This window comes from Coturnix japonica, chromosome 2, assembly GCF_001577835.2.
Source record: "Coturnix japonica isolate 7356 chromosome 2, Coturnix japonica 2.1, whole genome shotgun sequence".
Lineage (NCBI taxonomy): Eukaryota > Metazoa > Chordata > Aves > Galliformes > Phasianidae > Coturnix > Coturnix japonica.
In genome coordinates this window covers 98698308-98721729 of record NC_029517.1, presented here as the reverse complement: position 1 = coordinate 98721729, position 23422 = coordinate 98698308, and positions in this window count along the sequence as shown.

The following is a 23422-nucleotide window of genomic DNA, read 5'->3' as shown; positions in this document are numbered from 1 at the left end:
TGTAGTTCCAACCCCCTGCCTAGCATGGCCACCAAAATACACATTTACTAGATCAGTTGCCCAGGCCCCTGTCCAACCTGGTCCTTGAACACCTCCAAGACGGTGGCATTCCACAACCTCCACTGGCAGGCCATGTGGCCAGGCCTACCCACACTCTCATCTAGTGAATAACTTGCCCCCTAACATCCGTACCTAAATCTTCCCTCCTTTGTAACATCAAAAACCATTCCCCAGTCCTGCATCTTATCAGCTTTTAGAAAGAAAGAAAGAAAGAAAGAAAGAAAGAAGGAAGGAATATTTATCTTGATTTTATTAACAGAGAAGAGAAAGTATGGTAAATTAAAGATGCATGGTGACCTCATGTGATGATTCAAGTCTTCAGTTAATTGCATTCAATTATCTTAAGTGTTTTAAAACTTCAGAAATCTTAATAAATTTTAGACCATAACTTAAAACATGGCGATGTTATATCTGGCTCCTGGTAGGAGTATTAAGCTTTAAAAAAAGTTGTGATTTGAGAAGGAGGGGGTGTCCAAACAACCAGCCTACTGCAGTTCCTTCCAGGGTTCCATAGGAGAGCCATTGGCTCTGCCCCACCTCAGCCACTACCAGGCCTCTCCTGAGCACCCTATAAATAGAGAGGTTGTGCTGCTCACAGGGCTGACACATTTACATCAGGAGGCAAGGGAACAGCATCTGGGGATTGCATCACACCTATTATGGAATGTTTAGGGGAGAAACCAAAGGTGGAAAAAGGGAAGCATTAAGATGGTTGGGGACAAACAAGCATGGGTGAGAAGAGAGATGGGTCACGAGTGACCAGGTTCCTGGTCAGTATGAATGCCTAGTAGTCCAGTCACTACTGCCTGACCCGTCTTCCTACTAAATTTATTTTCTAAATCCTTTTCCTGGGCAAGGGGCTCAATTCTGAAAGCATGAAAGTCTCAGCAGCTGCAACTGGGGCACATTTGGCAGCAGGTCACAGTATATCCCTGCCATCAGCAAAGGTGGGGCTGAGCATCTACAAGTCAGAGTGTTACCTCAAGGCACAGCAAACTGGACCAGCCCACAGGCATGCAGATTGTCATGGGGACTGGGCTTGCACATAGGCACCTTGGACCAGTTGGTCCAGGACAACTGCCAGTGAAACCATGGAGCTTCAAAATTGACTGTGTACATGTGCACACGTGCAAGTGCATTTCTGCGTGTACCAGCAGCTGGAGTTGAGCTGTGGCCTCAGGGGCTTGTTTGTCTATGTGCCCGCAACTGGAAAGATTGGGATTCAGAGGCAGCTGCTCAGCAGACTGAGTGCCTGAGTCCCACTGCTGGAGGCATCCACGCTGTACATCTGTGTAAGTGCATCTCCCAAAGACAAACCTTCAGCTCACTTTCTGGTGAGACAAAAAGGAATCAGAATGAGACGTTGTTTGTGTGAGTGATTTGATCTACATGGCTGGCCGTGTGTGCAAGTATATATGCACTGTATATGTGTGTGCCTGTGGCACGTGTTGGGCACACACACTCAGCCTTGCTACGTTTTGGACCTGGGGATGTGCAGCTGCAGCAGCTTCACTGCCAGTGAAAGACCATTCTAGAAACTCCTTGCAGTACCCAACTCATTTTCAGACTTTGAAAAATAACCCTATTTGTGCTTAGATTTGATCCTATTTTAATCCCAGAAACAAACAGTACTGAATTGGTAGGTGCAGTTCCAGCTTTGCAAAACTTCTGGGAACTGGTAGCATCTATAGCTTACAAACAATCCTGTGTTTGTAAGTCACCCAGGAGTGGTTTTCAGGCTATTTACCTCTGATGTGCATACTTGTAACGGGCTTCAGACAAACTGCCACTGTTCAGTCAGAAAGGCTTTTTCAACATAAAGTACAAGTAATACTAGAGAATTTTTATGACTCAAGGAAAACTGAAAGAAATTGAGAGTGGTAGAAGGAGGTAGCTGTTGTTTCATTCACTTTGCATGCTGATTTGGGTTAACATCTGATCAGCTGCATACTTGGTCAGTGTGACTACCCTGGACAATGCAAAATTTTCTCATAAAGATACTCAAATCAAGAGCTTTACATGGAAATCTATTTTTTATAAACTCAAAACCTGTTTCAGTCATAGAACAAGACATCCACTTATGGTTAAGCTGATTAACAGGATGATCTACCCCTGCACAGCACCTAAGTGTTGCAGGGGTTACCTGCACTTCTAGAAGCATTAGATCACTAATATTAGCAGATACGTGTAACACATATCTGCCAAATTCATTTTGCCAGTGGAAACTTCTTTCTAAAATAAACTTTTGGTCTTTGTAAGAGAAGGTGATAAAAGAATGATACCAGGTTACTACCTGAGGATCAAAGTGACTCACATAGTTTGCAAACAGGGACCTAGAACAAATTATATGTTCTCAAAATAATAAAGCTGTTGAAAAGTAATATAATTCTCACTTGCAGTCATGGTGACAATCTAGTCTGAATTTTTATTTGGTAATATTGTCTAAACTTCACGAGAAATTCCATGGGTGCCTACAGAATAATTAAGAAGTCAAATAAAAGGTGTTATGCAATGCTTGGGAAACATTGTGCTCCTCACATATAGGCTTCTTGTACGAGGTAACTATTCATAAGGGGAAACCATCTGACATGCATTTAAATAGTCAGTAACTACCTTAATGGAAAGTGAAAACAGCTGTAATGTATTTAAACTACTGTGTAGCTATTAGCACAAGTCAGCACCAGGCCATAACCAAACAAATAAAAAGTAGCAATCTAGGAATCTGTTATTACAAGCAGTTATCTGAGTGTAAATAAATCCCTTTATACATTACAGTAGAATGTAGTTGTAGCAATTTAGATGTGTACACCATTGAAGATAACTTTGTCTCCCTGACTATCCCTTTCAAGCAGAGTGGTACACCGTATTGAAACAGCAACCATCTTTTGCTCATGTATTTGATATCAGAAGTCCAAATGCGGATGCTGCTAACATGGTCCTTTCACTTCCTCCTTCTCAGGTTAAAGTTCCTGTATTATTTAAAACTCAGAAAACAAGCCTTTCATCGAATTATATAGTTAAATAATATATCAAGACAGCAAAAAATATGGTGCTGCCTCAGCTCGTTACATGTTAAATTTCAGAGGTTTCTGGTTGTGGTCTTTATGCTGGCATTTGACAACAGAAGAGACTCTGGTTGCAGTCCAAGTTAGATAAAAGCTATACAGTTGGTTCATTAATCAAGTGAACAATTTCAGTATCACAGAATGCTAACCTCAGATGCTCTAAATTGGCTTAGTCAGTGGAGCTCTGCTGCCTTACTCCAAGGGCACGGCCCCAATTTTTTATCTGATTTGTAATATGAGACAGCCAATGGGTTAAGTTATACAGGAAGAAGTAGTGCCAGACACCCACAGTTGATTTCAATTAATGACAAAATTTTTACCTTGCTCTCAAATGACAGTCTTCCTGTGCCAGGAAAGTCTAATTTGTCTTGGATTATTATATTATCTGTCATACATTTCTGGGACAGACACAAAATGCTTTTGGCTACTCAGTATCCTGGTGGTAAAAACTAAAGGAACAGTGCTATGACCTTATTCCTGCCTGCTTCTATTGATATCTTCATTCAGTTATTTGCAACTATTTGCAAAAATCTAGGCTTTCTGGGAGTCCAAGCTCCTATTCACAAAAACCAGAAGATTTTCTTCACATTTCCTAGTAGCAATTCTGTCTAAAGCCAGTACCTTTGAATCTGAAGAGACATTTGATAGTGAACACACATCTGTGAGAACAGAGAGACTACCAGGTCAGTTCTGCATGAGACACTTGATGTCCACACACAGGCATATGCTTTCTCTCTGCCATTTGGGTTATTAGTTCAGACAGTGATCCCTGCAAGCAACACTACCCTTCCTCCAGGGCAAAACCACCATGCACTAAATGTTCAAGACAGTGAATGGAGCGATAGCATAAACATGGAAATTTGGCAGCCCGCAACTTTCAAACAAAGGAGAATAAAAGGAGAATAAGACTGCAAATTTACATGTACTGAGAAGCTGTAAAGTTTGCACATTTGTTTCTTGATGAAGGTAGAGAAGTTTAGCTGCCAAAACCAATCCCGGCACTTGCTTTTCCCATATGAGATCTGAGCACCGGAGCTTTCCCTTCTGGCCATTCTCTGAAAGTCTAGAAACAGAGGGTTAAATTTCTTCATTTTTTTTCATTCTATAAAGACACACTACTACTAATTTCTCTTTTATTTAATTAAACAAAGATGTAGTACAACCTTTTCAATTTCCAAAGACTAGATGTGGTGAAGACTGATAAAAGTTTCTCCTGCCAGACATGTCCAGTAGTGTCCTGGGTTAAACCCAGTAGTCAGATCAGGACCATGCAGTCGCTTGGTCACTTACCTCCAGCCTCCAGTGGTATAGGGGAAGAGGAATTAATGAATAAAAGCAAGGGAAAAAAAACAAAACAAAACAAAAACCCAAACAGCTGGTTGAGATAGAAACTGTTTAATAAGTGAAGAAGAGAAAGAACAAAGAAAGAAGACAAAACAACCAGTGCAAATGCAATCATTCACCACTTCCTATGCATAGACCAATCCCCAGACAATTTCCAAGAGAAAAATGTCTAATCCCTCACCTTTTCCTTTTCCATTTTTATTGTTGTACACATCACTGTATTGCATGAAGTACCTTTTTGGTCATTTTGAGTCATTTGTCTGGCTGTGTCCCCTCCCCGTCTCTTGCATATCACCTAGTCTCTCCACTGGGAGGCAGATTTAGAATCAGCACTGAGGCTCTGAACACTGCTCAGCAACAGCTAAAATATCAGTGTGCCGTCTTGACTTGTTACAAATCTAAAACACAGCACTGTGAGATATTTTATCAAGAAAATTAACTTAATACCAACCCGACACGGTAGTTATTCTAGACTAAGATTTTACATCAAATGAAAGTTTGATGTTTGCTTTTAAAACAAAAGGGTTCCATGTCAGATGTTACTTAGAGATTGTAAATAAAGATTGCATTTTCACATCCTGCAATCAGAGTATTTATGGTAAAAAGGTGTGTGTTAAAGGAAGTCTTTGCATCATTTTACTTAGTAAATGTTACTAACTGAAATTTCATTTCACATGAAATAATATAATTCTTGGCTTTCATGTAAATTAGGAAGACTATTGCAAGCTCTATCATTATGACTGAGATGTAAAGGTAGAATTCAAGAAAATTCTATAACCTTAACTTTTCCAGCTGAAATTATTGTTTCTCATGATCGTTGTAATTGAGAATGTGATGATCCGAGACCAGGGAGGAGCTGTGGTATAACTGAAAAAAAAAATTAGTTTAATTTCTTTTTCGGCACAGGAAGTTGTTATGGTCAGTACATGACAAAAACAATCCTCAAATATACATCCTGGCTTAGAGGAAGCAATGTATTTGACAGATTTTTACACTGTCTGATAGATTTTAAAATAAGGCTGTTTTCCAATAATGTGTTATTTCTTAAATATAACACATAGAATGTAAGGTTATAAGACACTTTAAAGAAAGAATTTATTTAGAATTCTTCAATATCCTCAATGTCACCAAAACATACATGTCCTATACTGAGATAATGGCCAGCCAAAGGAACTCTGTAACATGAAAAACTAAAAGAAAAAGAAAACCAAGCCAGTACTATTAAAATCACAGCAGACAGGAAATAAATTTTGCATTTTGTATTTTCTGCTTTGGTTGTCAAAACAAAACAATGGAGTGCTAGAGCTGTGATATTCACTGAGTCAATTATATGTTAAAGGAAGCTCTCTTACATCTGAATAAATACTACTGCTATGTTACCAGATATCAGCATTATCTTCTGTTTTTATGTTACACTAGGAGAAGAAATTGGACTGTTATCTGCATAAATCACAAATCTTTTGATGTAATTTCCAATATGAAACCTGAAATCTGAGTACAGTGAAAAGCAATTTATTCCTTTGAACAACTTCAGCACTCCCCACATAGAAAAAGATATGTTTTAGCTATGAATGCAACATCCCCATAAAAAAAATTTAAGGAGTCAATTTAGGCCCCTACTGTTTTTTCATGTCCAATGTCAAGATCCTAGTTTATTACACAGAAAGTATATGGCTAACAAGCCTGTACACTAAGAGCTGCTGTTACTTAATGAAAGAGAGTAAACTGCTGTCTCCAGACATTTTGACTTGTACATTTGCTTAAGCTTAAGCCATTTCAAAACTTATTTGGAAATTCTTAATTACAGACTTTATTAATTTTGAAAGGTAAAACACAAAACCTATATTCTGTATCTTTTAATACAGAGATCTGATTTATTTTTGTTTGTATGATAAATACTAGAAAGTAGTAAGTGAATCAATGTTCAGATTCTCTTAATATCTTGCCTGATAAAACACAGCATGCCCGAAACTGGAGTCACTCTTCAAGAGGAAAAATTCCCCAAACACCCTGACTTTGAGTATTATCAGTGGGAGTTTCAGATACAAGGTTTTGGTCTAATGATTTTAAAGGTATGGGAGAAGGTTAATATCTATTTGCAGTGGTTATTACATAGTGGTGTCACGGAGAGCCTTGAGAGGAGTTAACTGAAATGCTATCCTAACCAGAGGCAGTTTATTAGAGGGACTCAATCATACAGCAGTTGCTCAGCTTATGATTGAGAAAGTCTTCGCTATCTCAGTTTTAAGTCCTTGTTATGTCAAATTTCTCCATAATTGAGGAACCTTCTGTGCCTTCAAGTAAGCCCTGGAATTGGTCTGGAGTAACAGAGAGTAGAAGTAATTTCTGTGGCTCTAAATGGAAACGCTGGTTGTCAGATGCTTTATTCTGATTGACTGATAGCTGCATCAACTCACAGTAATGCACAGCTGTCACTTTACTTCAGTGCATGGATTTAAGTCTTCACGCCCCTTATGCTCATGGACACAGAGTGTTACTGGAAGTACAGTCATTAAGTATCCTTAAGATCTGAGTGAAAAAAACCCAAACAGTTTTACAGATCAAAGGAACAGAAAGAGTGGGAGGAAATCAGTGCCCACTAGTTTTCCAAAGGTACAGAACGAACTACTGGTTTTTTTAAAAAAGAGAAAGTTGGAACACAGCTGACAAATAGCCCCATTCTTATAAATGCTTTTCCCAGAAATCTACTCAACTAACACAATCCTCTTCAAACACATGCAGATAATACACTACCCTCTCTCTTTTTCAAGACTATTTCTGCAGGTAAATTTAATTTTTGCAGCCATTTTATAGCCCAGTATTTGAGAATGCAGTCCTTGGAGCTTGTCTAACTTTCAAAGCCTACACAATAATTAAGGAAGTATTACAACCTGAGGTATACAGTGAGATGGAACAAAGATGAAACTTCATAATATCAAGCTTAATCAGCCAAGTTCCCCACATCTGAGATAGGAAATAACTCTCTTTATGGAAAATGCCATAGAATGAAAAACTTTGATTGAGTGTACTTTGCTGTGCTTCTTACTTTTCCTCTTTGTAGAATTTAAATTCATGCCTGGCTGAGTTTCAGGCAACATTCAGGTGCAACAAGCATATTCCTTAGGTCATGCGGGCTCCTTGCAGTCTTTCTTCAGTTGAGAATGATATGTATGCATACATACATATACTGACATTTGCCAGTTTGAATAAATGTTTGAAAACATCTGCTGTACACAGTGCGTGCAGTGATAGTTGCCTAAGTGTTTAGATAGCCTTTGACAAATAGAAGAATTAGAACAAGTTATAGTCAAACAAAAGATGTTTTTTTCCTATACCTATTATCTGGGCATTTGTGAACCTGCCTTTGAGGGAATCAGAGCAGATGAGATAAGGGCTGGAGAGCTGATATTGGTAAAAACACATGCCCAAAATGTTGTTTACATATGCTCCCTAGAGGCTTTCTTTCAGAATTACCATTTCAGGCTTTATAATGACAAGTAAACATCAATGTTTCAGATGACTTGATTTCACAAGTACAATATTTTTTTCTACCTAATTCTAAGTAAAGCAAAATTCATGCATCAGGTTTCCACTTACTAGATACTTTTCAATTAAAACACAGTCCCAGATGCTCTGCACCAGTTGCAGAGAAATAGACTACTTTCTGGTGGAGGTATGCTCTACCTTCAACAGCAATATTATCTACATTAGAAGGTAAAGCTACAAGGGTTTTATTTCCAAAATTCATAAATATTTATCTAACTGCAGATATTGTACTGCTGTTGAAAGAGAAACTGGAACTAAAATGCTTTCAAATAGCTCTCCTGACATACAATTAAGTAAAAGAAAGCCCACTGAATTCTCTAATACAGTTATTTTAAAGTAAAGGTATTAAGAGCTTGCTCAAAGACATTTGCACAATGACTGGACAGTTAGATAAGGAGCTTATATTACTCTGTCTCATCTCCTTTCTGGGTCTTAATGTTTTATTTACATTGCAGTCTTTCTAAAGCAGCTAACATGATGTCAGAATTACTACTGCAAATGAAAAAAAAAAATAAAATCAAGTGATGAAGAGCTTTTCAGTAATGTTAGGAAAAGAAAATAAAACTAATAAAGAAAAATACAAAAAATGAACTGCAGCAGCATGAAGATCACTTAATGGTAGCTAAATACATTGAGTTTTCATGGGATTTGCACAATACATACAGTATTCAAAATCCTCCGTGTCACAGTACATAGATTTTCTAACAGATCTGCAACACACTATGCATTCATTCCCTCTTTTGATATTTACTCTTCTTAATACTTATTTGCATTTGACTATCTTATTTTTCAAATTTAGTAAATACTGTTAACTGTTGTTGCAAACTATAAACATTAAAATTTCAAGCTATTCTGTACTAGGAAAAGAAGGAAAGTCTCTCAGTTTGACAGAGATGAACTCATCAAGTAAAGCTGAATGCAAAAAAGGGAAACAGAAAACAAACAAAACAACAACAACAAAAACATTGTGTTGAAAATATTGTGACATAACTACTGCTTAAAACCTAATGCAAACCTTATTGAAATAAATAGGAAAACTCATTTTCAGTGAGTTCTGAATGAGGACAAAGAATTCTGTTTTGAAAGTAATAACATTCCTGCACCGCTGTACTTCTGAGATCATTTTATCCTTTTCTTCTTTCCTGCTGGAAAGACCTGCCTGCCTAAATTAGTAGGGAAAGAGCTTGAAGGACACAAAAGAAACTATCCGAGTTTCAGTGATGAAATTTGTTCTTGTTCATGTAATTAATTAATCTCGTAATAAAAATACTCTAATTACTAAGAGGTAATTTGGAATTCTGGTAGTATCCCATTTGCAATATAGAATGCATATTCAATAAAAACAAACAATAAAGCACTTTAGAAATCTCTGATTAATCTAATCAGTCGTTCTCTGTAATGAGTTTAACTTGTTCAAGCTTGCAAAAAAAGATTAAGGTATAATGGGAATAAAGATTATACTTTTCTAACTTGGTGAAGACAAAACACAAAGGGAAAGCTTTGGGCTCCATTCTGATTATATCTGAATTATGCCAAAAATGTCATATCCAGCAGTATAAGTAAAGGGACAGATGAGACATTCTGAATGTCCCTGTATGTTCACAAAAAACACTTTTTACAGTTTTCTTATGACAGGATTGCAGTAGAGACACAAACTGTAGTTCAAGGTGACTCCTTTCTGTATTAGAAGGTCATAAGAGAGGACTATGAGCACCTAAACAGACCAGCTAGGAAATTCAAGCACATATAATAGATTGGCTGAGTCACTGCTTATTTTCACAAGGCTACAGAGTACGACATATGTATATAGAGATATGAGATAAAAATAAGTTATTTTACGATTAGTGAAAGTATTGATTTAGAAAGTGCTTACACTAATTTAAAGCTTTCAAATAAGCAGTAGTTTATTTTTAGTTTAATATAAATCTTTTCATATATAGTTTTACAAAAAGAAAACAGTGAAAAGATGTTCATTTGAATATGACATTCACTAGCGATATGGGGTTTTTTTTGTTTTGTTTTGGTTTGGTTTTTTTTGTTTTTCTTTTTCTTTTTCCTTTATTCTTTTGTTTTAAGAGTGTGATGGAGTTTTTGGTGAAAGAAAGAGAAATTATACCTTGGAATAGGGAAACCAACCCTCCTCCACAAGGCTAAATGGAATGTACGCATTCTCTAAGAGCATAAGCAGAGACTAAAAAACATTGATTTTCTTCACTAGACAGAATGAAAAATTTTAGAAATTTTAAAAACCTTTCTGTGAAATGTTTTTTTTTTTTTTTTTTTTTTTTTTTTTTTTCTCTCATTGCCCCAGTTGTGATCTCATAATTTCCATCTTACTACCTCCTTTTATGGTAGTAAACACTAACATGAATGTTTAAATCTCACATCATTTTGAGAAGTTTCCTAGCATGAGAGGCAAGAGTAATAGAGGAATCAAATGGGTTCAGACCTTCATATTCTTCAATTTATTTTTCACTACATCCTTTTTAATATTACTTCATTCTTGGGGATAAGAAAAATTGATTAGTCTTTAAACAATTATAGTCTCATTCAAATAATGGAACTGAAAAAGAAAATGCACCTTTCCCTTGTCTAAAAATTTTTAATGAGTTCAACCTGTCAACCAACTGAAAAATAAATAAATAAAAATGTATAGGATCTCCATGATTCCTTTAAAGTACTCAGAAAAAAAAAAAAAATAGTCAATTGTCATCCTTTCTTCCTATATACTGTCAGAGAAGAGTGAATCTTAAGTTTACTGCTATTTCTGTAGTGTCAGGTTGCAGACCTGAGACTTCTGGATGAAGGGTGAAGCTGAAGGAAATAGAACTGAGTAACAGTTCTCAAAAAGCAAGGCCTGAAAAATTGTAACTTCCTTTTTTCCTCTATGAAACTGCATGTGTTATATGTAACTCAGGTATGCTTACCACAAAGAACTTCTGAAGAAAATTCTGTTGCTATGAAATTATGTAAAGTTTGATTCTTAGTTTTAGAAAAGGTATGATTCTAAATTATGTCTTTTTATATTTGCAGAAGAACCCTCACTTTGGATTACACTGATTGCATTTATCCTAAGAAGGAATTTATTTACACGGTGAGCTCTTCAACCAAAAGCACTTCACGTTTCCTTACGTGCTTTAGAACTCACAATTGAGTTCCAAGAAGGAGTTGTGTCTACAGAATAGAAACAAAAATATCTTTGAATCTGTAGATTAAACAAAACAGAAAAACTGAGCTGAAAGACAGTTATTTCATAATAATAATTAACAGCTCCCTAAGGTGTGGACTGACAACATGTTGTGTCAATTTGTACTGATGTGTTGTCAGATGGCTATAATATTGCAGACAATACAGAGAAAATAAACTGTATAAAGACAAACAACAACCAACCAAACAAAAACAAACAAACATAAAAAAAAAACAAATCCACAAACAAATCATAATTCATATATTACAAGGTACAGTGAAGTCCTATTACCCAGGATAAGGAAGGATAAAAAGTATAAGCCTGCTAGTACAATTATTAAGGAATGTTTTGGTGCACACCTCTACTGGGATCCAGACTAGATAATAGATTGTTAATGCTTCTCTGGTGTACACTGCCAGACCTTTTTGCTTTGCACAAAGCCAGCACAGCACTACATTTACAATATTAAACACCTGTGAGGATAAATAGGCTTGAATGGAAACCAGTACCAGTATATCAGGGCTTGTATTACCATTAATGGGTAATAACCCAGCAAACTCAGTTCTGGGTAAATATAACATGACCAAGAAAAACCTAAGAGTCACAGAATCATCTAGACTGGAAAAGATCTTCAAAATCATCAGGTCTAACAATCACCCTGACCCAACAAAACCCAGTGATGCATCCTGTCCCTTAGTGCTGCATCTGCATGTCTCCTGAATATCTCCAGGGACAGGGATCTCGAAACTTCTCTAGTCAATCTGTTCTAATGCTTAAATACCTTCTCTGTGAAAAAATTCCTCCTGGTATCCAGACTAAACCTTCCCTGGAGCAATATCAGTAGTTTCTTCACATCCTGTCACTTGTCACCTGGGAAAAGAGACTGACACCATCCTTACTGCAACCTCCTTCCAGATTGTTGTAGGGTGTGATGAGGTTTCCCCTCAGTCTCATCCAGGCTAAACACTCCCAGTTCACTCAGCTACTCCTTTTCGTCTTGTTTACAAGTCTCTTCAACCAGCTGTGCTGCTCTTAGCTGCTGCTACTTGAAAATCCTTCTTCTAGCGAGTAGCCCAGAACTGACCATAGCACTCTAAGTGCAATCTTGCCAATGCCACGAACAAGGGAACAATCACCTCCCTAGTCCTCCTGGCCGCACTATTTCTGATTTAGGCTTGGAGCCATTCACCTTCTTGACCATATCAGTACACTGCTGCATCACATTCATCTGACTGTCAACCAGCACCCCCAGATCCTTTTCTGCCTGGCAGCTGACAAGCTACACTTCTCCAGACCTATACTGCTGCATGGAATTGCTGTGACCCAAGTGCAGGACACAGCACATAGCCTTGTTGAATGTTGTGTAATTGTATTAATTCAATTTTGAATCAACTAATTCACTGAAGATCAAGTGTTTGGTGAAATTCTTGATACCCCTTTTGCTTAATTTAATAAAAGTTAAAAGCAATATGTAGCCACTGTTTCAGAAACTTCTTCCATGCAACAGAAATTCTGATACCTTTAAAGCAATGCTCTGGAAGACATGTTTTTCCTGCTACTAATTGTAGAGTGCAGTTCTGGAAAAAAACACATTAATGGCTTTTAAAAACTATAATACATAATTTGTAAAGCACTACATAGATTTAATGTTATACCATTTGTACTTTCTTTATTGTTTTGGGGTGCCAAAGGCAAGCTTAAACTTGTTTTCAAGTGGGTCAAATGTTTTGTTGGTTTTTATTTATTTATTTTAGAATAAGGAGAGATGTAAATATGATTTCAGTATGTCAGAAGATCCACTTCAACATTTTCCTAAGTATCTATTACTGAGAGAAAGTAAAAAGATTTCAATCCTGCTGTTTCCACATGGGAATATATATAGCTCTATATGCCCAGTAATACTCTCAACATTACTAACGTTACTGTTAAAACAGATAATGAAGATATCTCAAGGAAGTTAGTAATTTTGCAATTTCAAGTATAAGGGCTCTTATTCATCATAGTGACATCAGATTTCACATTCAGTGACAGAAATCTGTAGAAAGCTGCTTATATTTAGGGTAAATTGTGCCAGTTTTTAACCTTTTATTGGAAATAGTTCAGTGAAATCCTTGACAGTGTGTCTGCTCAAATATATATACCTCAAAGAATTAGCTTTTAATGAGTCTGTCTCAGTTTTGGTTGCTTTTTTGCTACATAAACATTTTACCACATATTAATTAATATTAGGTATAAGAATGTTTATTTAAGTCATGCTCCTGGAGACATAATGAGTAGATACATTTCCAGAAAAAAATTCCACCTTACAAATATACACTCAGTAAGCTTGATAACTATAAACAGAATAAAGCCGCAGCTTCAGGTCTTGAATTTTTCCTAATTGTCAGTGAATATGAAATGAATGGCTAAATTTCAACTAAGGCATAACAGAGCACTCATTTGTCAAACTACCTCTAATAACTGTGGACAGTCATGAGATTCATATTTATTAAGTCAAAATTAACTTAAATTCAGATTGTCAACAGAAATCAGAAATTGCTTTAAAAGATGTATCTTGCTCTAGGTAATTACTTTTCTGTCAAAAGAAGATTCATTTATAATGCTAAAAAGCATATAATTAGAAATGAAATGAGCACCAATGTAGTTAAATTAATGAATGAAGTTGCTTTTAACAGTATTGTTTAACATGCAGCAGAATAGACTGCATAGGCTGCTCTGAAAATATTGCATCCTATTTATTTCCACGGAAACTACAACAGATTAAAAGAGTACAATAACACTGTTTGGTAGAGCAAATTCTCAGCTACAAAGCACTAATTTTCAAACTGGTATGAGGTCTGGTATTATCATAATGCAATAGAAAGACTGTCTACTCTGGCCTGACTCTAATGCTTGAGCTTAGTCAGCATCGTGATATAGCGATCAGAGGTGACAGTCTGTCCAGGTTTCAAGAACTCCAGAAGGATCACCAGAAGGCAGTGCACATCACTTCTCCCACTGCAGGCTGTATCTTGAACTTTGTCTTCACTGAGGAAATTTGCATGTTGCCACCCCTAGAGTACCATTTTCAGCTCATAGAGGCAACACCACATAAATAGACTCTGATCATCTTGCGTATGGTGTTCTGTCCTTGTGTGAGCATTCACAGGAAGCACCTGGAGAAAACAGTTTTTTCCTCATGAAGTATTTCAGTTCCACACCTTTGCTTCAAAGCAAATTTTGTAAGACTGGCCTTCTGCTGCCCCCTGTGGCACAACAATACAATGTAATGGAATATTGGCAGGAAGGTTCAGTCTTTGCTACCGTACCACCACTATCTCCTCCTGATGTTGTGGCGTCCAGACAATGAAATACAAGGCACTTTTTAGAAAAAATAAAAATAAAAATAAAAATAAAATAGAATGACACCTTTGCGAACTGTTTCTAAACATTGCGCAATCTTATTGACCATCAACTGTTCACAAATTTATCTCCAATATCTGTCCTATCCACTAATATATCCTCCTGAAATTAAAAATTTAATTTCCTCTGTAGCATAAGCATTAAATATGGCTAATAACTTATCTTTGGAAATAAACTTTTAGAAAATAAAATGATCTTTTTAAACCTATTTTATAGCAGCAAAGAAGAGAAACAAAATTGAGTGGAAGAATGAGTCAAACTAGTTTATCTCTGTGTAAGACTGTCTACACCTTGGGCAATCAGTAGCACAGTAGGAGAAGTTGAGTACTGAGCGGGAAATTGAGTAATGGAGTGAGACAAAACACTATCTCCAGGAAAGTATCTGGCATATTTTTAGTGTTAGAAAAGAAAAACAAACAAAATGAATAACAGAGAAATTTCAATTGCTAACTACTACATAAAATGTAAAAAGACATCAGAAGATATTTCACTGTCTCTCACTACTTGTGTTTTCTTTCTTGATTATTAATTCAACAGTTCTTTTACTTGTGATGACTCAGAACAGTAAACCCTTAAACTGCTTGACCAATGATAACTACTAATCACCGTATATTCACACAATCCTTAAAAAAAATAATAACATATCTTGAAACAGATAGTTTGAAGAATCTTTTCTTAATTTCTCTTGGTTTCTTTTAACAAAATCATGCAAAAAAAGAACTGAACTACTGTTTCAGTTTGAACTAAATATTTTCCTTTGCTTAATATCTATTCAGTGAAAATTTTCACTTGGAAGTACCTGTAAAAAAAAAAAAAAAAAAAAAAAGAAGAAATTCTTGCTATACTACCATACCTCTTTTCACATGAGCCAGTACAGTGATTGCATATGGAAAGGAAATAAAAAATCCACCAACATGTTTTTCCAGCAGATCCTAAAAAGAATTTCAGACATTCAGACAGTCTCGAAATTCTAATATTGTCTTAGAAATGCAGTGGGAGAGGAATGGTTGTGGGTAAAATCAAATTAAGTCCTGATTCTATCATAATTTAGTACAATATTCTCTTTCTTTATCAATTTACTGCTTTGAGATAAAACTTCAGCAGAAGTGAGGGGAACGAAGGCCAGTAAACGTAATCAGTTTTTTGTTTCTGGTTTATCTCCTAGACATACTGACAAAAAATAGCATCTGTTACAATCTAGCTTTACATACATCTTCATTCATCCATATTTCAACCTTTTATTTCTAAATTCTTTAACTTTCCCTTAAAATCCAAACTTTATTGACTTACACTGGAGCAATAATCATTCTAATTGTCCTTGCTTGTATAATAGGTCAGTTAATTGATAGCAGCATGGAGTTGTTATATATAACAAATAATGCAATTTTCACATTCTAGATTTTAAGAAGAAATAGTGCTTCACTGAAAAAATAAGTTGCTCTTTATTAAGAGTATACCTGTAACACAAGTATGCCTAACATCCTAGTCATTGTGTATTTGGACTAACTTGACAGCACCTCCTCACAACCTTTTTCCAACCCCTCCAGGAAGTCTACTTGATTAAAAAGTGACCTTTTCAGAGCTTTAGATCTTTTCTGAAACTACAGCTGCAATAATAGATACTTAAGATAATGGGAAATGCACAACCTGTGAGCATAGCAAGCCAGTTTGTGACATTTCATCCCATTTTTGAGAGTCAAAATTGTGGAAGACCAACTTTAAAAGGTATTTCTGAATCAAGAAGTACTTTTGCTATTACAAATAGGAATTTCATATGAAGTCTGATCAGTCTGTAAAAAAATAAAAAAACAAATAAACAATAGTTCTCATATATTTATAATTTTCCAGATTTTTACATATTTTTTAATCTGTGGCCTGTTAATGCCTACCGTGTTTCATCCCACATTAGCTTGTCAGTAGCTCCTTTCCTTCTCGCTGTATTTATGGGCAGTGGCTGCATACTGAACTTTCTTAAATCTTCCTAAAACTTGAACCGTGATCAAATCTTACTTTGACTTCAGAACTTTATGTACTCTCTTCATCTGTTTGACATATTTGCAGCACAGCATTTCTTTCTGTGTCATGATACTTCTCATGAGTACTACATATCTGTCTCCATCCAGCAACTGTATTTTTCTTCTATTCTTCTTTTGGCTGGATGTTCTTGTCCTTCACCACTTGTCACTGCATCACGTTATTTCAGCCATTATTGCATTCAATATTATTTGCTGATTCTCTAACACATTCTTGATAGAACTCCATGTTCTAAAAAAGAAAGGAATAATTTGAGCACCCGTTTCTCAGTACCCTCTGGCTATTGCTTCATTTGTGCACAATGTACTCTCTCTCCCAAAAGGAAATGCAGTGGAACAATGGCTGGCCACCAATAACATGCTTTAAGAAATAAGTAAAAAAAAAAATAAAATGTGCAGGAGCTTAAAGCAGATGAACTTTCGATTTTGGCACCTTGGAGGGCACCAAAAATAGGGCACCAAAATCTTCATATTCTCATTTAAAAAAAAAATAAATGCATTTCACAGACATCAATGAATGCCTCTTTTTAATAGACTGAAGTATGACAAATGATAATTTATTGATTAAAAATGTAAATTCAATGCTGTAAATATTCAGGCCTGCTGGAGTTAAGAGATTTTGATTACTGCACTGTAAATATCTATATTTCCAAGAAAGGAATTTTTTCATTCCCCAATCCCAGTTACTTGTTAAAGTTTCCATACTTTCCGAAGATTTGACTGTAATTTCATATTAAAAGCAAACTATGGAAAAAACTATCATCAAATTGTAGGCATTTTTAGTTTTAATAGAAAGATTAGTGAAAGAACTTACGGCTGAATAACCTGATCTAGTTACATCATACAGAACTAGATAACAAATTTAACACTTTCTCCTGTGACTCTTGTTAGAAATCCAAAATTGAATTTTCTTTCATAGGTTTTCTTTTCTCCCCAAGCCTCTTCAAAAACACGTGAAAATTCTAGGTGTTTCTTGTCCCATTACTTATGAAACCTATGCTCTTCTTTTAGTTGTCAAAAACATTCAACTTGCTGACTCATAGAATCAGCTACTGAGTTGCTCAGACAGGGCCACCCAGAGCAGGTTGCCCAGGACCACATCTAGGTGGCTTTTGAAGATCTCCCAGGAGACTTCACAATCTCTCCAGGCAATCCATTCCAGTGCTTTGTCACCATCAGAGTAAAGAGGTGCCTCTTGATGTTTAGACTTTAATTTCTGTACTTCTGCTTGTGCCTGTTGGACCACACATTTAATCACAACATTTTTTTCCTCCATCTCCAGAAGGTTTAATAATTACTTGGTCGTGAGAACAGATGCATTAAAATATAGAAGGATTGTGAAGCATGGAGAAGTAAAACAAATTTACATGAAAGAATACTAGAGGTCTTTTTCAAGGAGCACTTTTTGCTGCAGGAATTAGTTGTGCAAATGGTACTTTTTGACATCTTCATCAATAACATAAACAGTGGGAACATGTATACCCCCAGCAAATTTTCAAACACCACCAAAATGAATTGTGCAGTTTTCACAACAGCAGTACACCCCACCCCTGGAAGCATTCATAGCCAGGTTGGATGAGGTCCTAAGCAGCTTGGCTTGATGGGGAGTAGTCTGTCCACAGGAAGGAGGCTGGAACAATGTGATCCATAATATCCCTTCCAACACAAGCTATTCTACAATGACATGGTGTAGATTGTGCCCTAATATACAAAACTCAGTCAGCCACACAAAATTACTGTAAATATCTGTGCTCTGTTCATAAAGAGGAAAAATCACTTCTGACAGGTTCTTGGCAGTACCAGGCAAAGAATCCACAAGCAGACCAGTCAACACACAAAAGACACAAACTGATCCAACTAGCAAAGTGGCTCTCCAGCCCTACAGCAAACCTCAGAAAACAATCTTTCTTCAATGGCTGGCCCTTATATAAGCCCAAGGAGGCTCCACCCTGGGTCCACCCCTTCTGGGGACATGGGGAGTGCCAGTTCAAGCTGTGGCCTAACAGTTCCCCTGCAACAGGCAAACAAGTTGCTAATGAGGAGGGTGCATCCAGTGTTCTGTATGAATACAAAAAGGACTGTACAAGAGCTGCAGCTGTGGAGCAAGATAAACAGCATGAGAACCAAGGACACCTCTAGAAGAAGAACAGCTCACAGCTCTGATTGGATAAGTGCCTGCATGAACAGTTGAAGTGTGTTTGTGGAATGCTCTGTTGACATGTAAGGATGAATGGAAAAACTAGGAAAATAAAACTCGTGAAGGTATATAAGTGATGTAAGAACTTGTAATAAATGATTTGGATCTTTCACATCTGACTCTGTGCATCAGACGCAGCAGTATTCTAGACCTGTTATTCTGCAGTCAAGCTTTACTCATTCCACACATAAAAAACATCTAATTTTCATTCTTCATGCATTCAAACTTCTCCTGACTCTAGCAGAAGCTTTGATTGTGTAAAGAGCGCAAGATGAGCAGCAGCAAGCCAAAATTAAACTACATGGAAATCACTTTACTACTGCTTTTGCAATATGACAGAGAAATATCACTGTATTGCCTTAAAATGGAGAATAGATAATAACAGCAGATGGAAATAATGTAAATGGATGAATTTACACAAGGAGCTGACAATAGAAGTCATCTGGATTATCATTTTTGAAAAAGAACAATTGACTCCTATGACATTATGAAATGTCGTATCAGCAGCTGTGCTGAAAGCTGTGTAGGAGAAAGATTATTCATGAGATACTGTTTCATTCATACCGACTTCTTCCCCAGTAGTGCTGAAGTCCACTAAAAATGCTTACGCTTTTTTTAACAAAAGAGGGGAAAGTTTACAACCTTCATAGATAGATGTGTTCATATACATGGATGCATTTATATAAATTTCTCCTGAAGTCTTAGTGACCAAAGTAGATTCATAGATACAATTTCATTCCTGTATATATGATTTCATGACCTTGTTCATTAATGGCCTAAAAAAAAAATGGTCACCAGACTTGCAGGAACTAAAGTATTATATGTAGGACATGGCGTCCTTCAAAAATTTTTAATTCTGCCTGAAAGAGATTGAAATTTAATTTTAAAAAGTAGAGGGATGCTGCCATGGTTCTTCTCCCCACCAGAGCATGGAACATATGCAGACTAGTAGTTTCAGCAATATATCTGAGACACTCAAACTTTTATACTTATGGAAGAACAGACATATATTGACATATTTGGGAGCCATTAACAAACAAACACTTAATCATCATAGAATGTTATGAAACTGCTCTAAAAGCCTGTCTTCAACTTCTAATGGCAAGTAAACGTCTATTGGTGGTTTTTTTTGTTTTTTTTTCTTTTTTTTTTTTTTTCTACTCTAAATATCAAAATTATGGAGAAGAATAAATGCTATGTAATCTCCAAATTGTAATTGTAATGTTTAAGCATCTACTGACACTTATTTTTGGTTTTGTTTGTTTGTTTGGGTCAGTAGGATTTTTCATTTTGCAGTTGTTGTGGCTTTTGCCTTCTCATATATGCATTCCCTATATCCTTATATTTTTTATGTACTCTCAGTGTAGGAAACACTGAAACTTATATTTACCTTCTATCACCACACTCATAATCTGGCATAGTTTTCTTCAGCATTACTCTCTACCCAGTCATTCTTTTCATGTCCTTTTATGACGAATTTGAATGTTTAATAATACATTAATTTTAGTCTAAATAACCAATACAGCTCTTTTAAATGTTACCTTTTACAAACAAACAAATAATCAAATAAATTAATAACCTCTCATAACCATGAGTAAATAAGAATGAATTAAAAAATATTTCCCAACATTTCAATTCAGTCATCTCTGATATTGGAAGGACCTATTTTATGTACAGCTATTTATTGTCTTCATTCTTTTAAAGCAGATGACCAACAAATGTTCCCTGAGGTACCAGAAAGATTGTTTTATGCACAGGCTGCTTCTGTTTTCAAAATCATGGCAAGCAAGCAATGATTTATCAGATCCTTTAAATTATTTGCTTGTCTAAACAAAACTCTCTGTTCCTTCATGTGTGCCAGCAGAACATTTTAATTCTTTACTTTCAGCTGAATGTCAAAGATTAGCATCTGACATGCCATATCAGGTTCTTCTACCTTTTCTAATTCATTTCTATTTCTAATTTCTAATTTTCTAATTTCATCTAATTCATACATTTGTTTTGTAATTTTGCTATCAGTATTCCACATCATAACATCATGTAAAGCATGGATACTTCTATTGAATGTGCAGTCCACAGAAGAAGACTACATATCCCAGAGAACAACACGGGTAGTGATGTCACGGGACCAGGACACTATATAATCTTGTTCAAAAAAAAAGCAGTAAGACTTCTTTTTTTTTTTTTTTTTTAAATAATAGGGAAGGTAAATATACGAGGTAAATATATGGTGAGATTCTAGGATTCATGGAATAAAACTTGTAAATTGCAGATGACAATGATTAGACATGCTGTGTAGAATATGACTACCTATCACAATTGCTGAGGTTGAATTTAGAGACAAAAACCTTGAAATCCTTCACTGTGCACACATAGTTGAATAAAAATAATCATTTTTCACATTTTATCCTGTGACCATACAATTTTGTTCTACATAACACACTTCATCAGCTCACAGAAGACACTTTGTATGTTAAATGAAACAGGCTGGATAAATGCTCTGATAGTAGAGGAAGAAGTGCAAAGTCCTGAACCTAGGGAGGAACAACACCACACACTGTGGGGTTATCAGCAAGTTGGAAAGCAGCTCTACAAATAAGTCCCTGGAATCCTTGTGGACACCAAGTTGAATACGAGCCAGCAATGTGCTTTTGCCAGAGATAAAGCTAACGGTGTCCTGGGCTGCATTAATTAAATCATTGCCAGCAGGTTAAGGGAGGTGATCTTCATAAAGTAATTAGTCAAAATCCCTACTTATTTTTTCAATTCTGTATATTGGTAACATTATACTCATTGTAAATAGAGTTAAGGAGTAAAAAATCGTTGGCTATATGATCTCTAGTAAGGACTGACGGATAAGTTGAAAGCAAATTTTTTTTTTTTTTTAAATATATTTCTTTCTTTTCAGTGCAAATTCAAAGAATTGTTTTGCTTCCCTGCAATTTCAGGATAGAAAATCACTGTCTGTTATTCTGCTTGTACATGAACATGATGCTTCCTCATAGAATCAAGTCTGACAATGAAGAAATAATCTCAAACAACACTTGCATAGTTCTACTCAACTACTATGCTGCAGCACTTTGTACTACATCCTTCTCACAATATTCAATGTATTTTCTGCACAGTGTAATACTTAATAAAGTTTAATGTATTCCCTTCCAAATCTATATATATATGTCTATATATATAATTGTAAGATAGGAAGTTGATTTTACAAAGTAATTTTTCCCTGAACTAGTTAGAACACTATTTCAACCATATTCACCCAAAATATAATATGAAGTTATTAAGATGTCCATACTAATAATATATACATTGGGGAGGAAGTGATGAGGTAAGTTGTTATTTGTTAAAAAACATCAGTAGCAAGCATTAAAAATTCCAAAGAGTCATTTATTCGAAACACACACAAAAAAAAAAACAGCCATCAAAAACATTCCATCTATCTTACTGCTGTCATTTCTGATGATCTAGACATGAATCAGTGGTGAATTATTATGTTTGACCTGTTATTTTGAGTCCTATTTAAATTAGTTATTCAAAATTAAAAGGAAAAAAAAATGATTGCACAGAGGCTGCATACTGTGAACTGTTTCAGCACATGAATAATGATTCTTTTTACTATTGAATAAATGTAAATAAACATGCTAGTTATTCATTTCTCTATACTTTAAAAATGCTAGTGTTGCAAGCCACTTTTACATATGTTCATATTGTGTGAGTAGTGAGAAAGCTGGCATGCTACATTATTTTGTTTGCCTTTTGGCAAAGTCAAATGGAACAGCAAATTCAACAAGAACATCCATTATTAACTGAAATAAAATTTTCCCATCATTTACAGGCTACCACTGATGCATTAAGTGAAAAATAAGGACTTACTGGCTTCACGGAAATAAGTATATGAAAATTTAATATGTACGCATGTATATACATATAGATCTGTGTTTGTGTCTGTATACCCCTACAGATATGGAAGTAAACATTTATCTGTACACCAGTCTGTATCTATCTGTACAGCTATATTCATATATTTTCCCTGGAGCAGATATGTTGTTCTCAGTTTAACTGACCTGATTTTCTTCTTAGAGTAGGTGGAGGCTTCTGTACAATTAGCACTAAGGAAAACATTATTTAAATTATGAAGTAATGAAGTAGCTGTTATGATTTAACTAGGCAGGCAGCTCAGTAACATGCTGTCATTCACTCACTTCCTGACCCCAGTGGGATGTGAGATTTGGAGAGAATTGGTAAATAACAATGTAGAATGCATGGATTGAGATGAAACCCAAACACCGAGAAAGAAAAAAAAAAAAAACAATAATAAAATTAATAATATATTTTTACAGAACAAGCGATGCAATAGATAACCACCTGTTGACCAATGCCTAGCTGTCCTGTTTCTGTCCTCCCCTAGATCCTTTTGTCCTCTTTGCCCCTCTCACTGGCAAGGCAGTACAAGAACCTGAAACACTCTCAGCTCTGTACAGCACAGCTCAGCAACATCTAAAACATCAGTGTATTATCAACACTGTTTTTCTCCTAAAGCCAAAATATAGCTACCTATCAGACTAAAACCAGGACAGGTTCT